The sequence below is a fragment of the Panulirus ornatus genome, chromosome 73 (assembly GCF_036320965.1).
Source record: "Panulirus ornatus isolate Po-2019 chromosome 73, ASM3632096v1, whole genome shotgun sequence".
Taxonomy (NCBI): Eukaryota; Metazoa; Arthropoda; class Malacostraca; order Decapoda; family Palinuridae; genus Panulirus; species Panulirus ornatus.
In genome coordinates, this window is record NC_092296.1 from 13451509 (window position 1) to 13453555 (window position 2047).

Sequence of the window (2047 nt, forward strand, 5' to 3'; positions counted from 1 at the left end):
ATCATATTACCTTCACGACGGAAGGAGTCGAACCCACTACTCCTCAGATGGTCACATTCGACCAAGGTTTCCCAAAATTCATAATACAAGACTAATGATGAGATGTACCTAGAACTTATACACTCAACTACGCTTTATGCCGTGTGGTTTATATATATATATATATATATATATATATATATATATATATATATATATATATATATATATATATCAAATGGCGCCCTAGCTAGTTGTCTTCGTTGTATATCAACTGACTGTTATATTTCTCTCTTGTCTCCCCTGATAATGTGATTATTACACGAAAGTGCATTTGGGAACTTATCGTGTTTCATTTTCCCTGTCGACTCATTGGAATATATATATATATATATATATATATATATATATATATATATATATATATATATATATATACAAATATGTGTGTGTGTCAGAGGTGGAGGGAACGAGGAGAAGTGGGAGACCAAATTGGAGGTGGAAAGATGGAGTGAAAAAGATTTTGAGTGATCGGGGCCTGAACATACAGGAGGGTGAAAGGCGTGCAAGGAATAGAGTGAATTAGAACGATGTGGTATACCGGGGTCGACGTGCTGTTAATGGATTGAACCAGGGCATGTGATGCGTCTGGGGTAAACCTGGATGTGGAAAGGGAACTGTGGTTTCGATGCATTATTGCATGACAGCTAGAGACTGAGTGTGAACGAATGTGGCCTTTGTTGTCTTTTCCTAGCGCTACCTCGCACACATGAGGGGGGAGGGGGCTGGTATTTCATGTGTGGCGAGGTGGCGATGGGAATGAATAAGGGCAGACAGTATGAATTATGTACATGTGTATATATGTATATATCTGTGTGTGTATATATATGTATACGTTGAAATGTATATGTATGTATATTTGCGTGTGTGGACGTGTATGTATATACATGTGTATGTGGGTGGGTTGGGCCATTTCTTTCGTCTGTTTCCTTGCGCTACCTCGCTAACGCGGGAGACAGCGATAAAGCAAAATAAATAAATACACAGAAATGTATAGTCTCACCTGCAGTCAAACAGTAGTGGTCCAGTAGGCAGTAAGCTGGACTCGATCGCCGACACACTCTGGAAAATACAAAAATTATACACGAATACATCATACAACAGCTTACTTTATCCATACGTTATCCACACTGACAAACTAAAATACATCGGAATATATATATATATATATATATATATATATATATATATATATATATATATATATATATATATATATATATATATATATAACGTATTCCCTGCGTGTCGTAGAAGGCGACTAAAAGGGGAGGGAGCGGGGGGCTGGAAATCCTCCCCTCTCTTTTTTTTTTTTTTCCAAAAGAAGGAACAGAGGGGGCCAGGTGAGGATATTCCCAAAAAGGCCCAGTCCTCTGTTCCTAACGCTATCTCACTAATGCGGGAAATGGCGAATAGTTTAAAAGAAAATATATATATATATATATATATATATATATATATATATATATATATATATATATATATACATATTTATTTTTTTTTTTTTTATACCTCATCGCTGTCTCCCGCGGTTGCGAGGTAGCGCAAGGAAACAGACGAAAGAAATGGCCCAACCCCCCCCCATACACATGTACATACACACGTCCACACACGCAAATATACATACCTACACAGCTTTCCATGGTTTACCCCGGACGCTTCACATGCCTTGATTCAATCCACTGACAGCACGTCAACCCCTGTATACCACATCGCTCCAATTCACTCTATTCCTTGCCCTCCTTTCACCCTCCTGCATGTTCAGGCCCCGATCACACAAAATCCTTTTCACTCCATCTTTCCACCTCCAATTTGGTCTCCCTCTTCTCCTCGTTCCCTCCACCTCCGACACATATATCCTCTTGGTCAATCTTTCCTCACTCATTCTCTCCATGTGCCCAAACCATTTCAAAACACCCTCTTCTGCTCTCTCAACCACGCTCTTTTTATTTCCACACATCTCTCTTACCCTTACGTTACTTACTCGATCAAACCACCTCACACCACA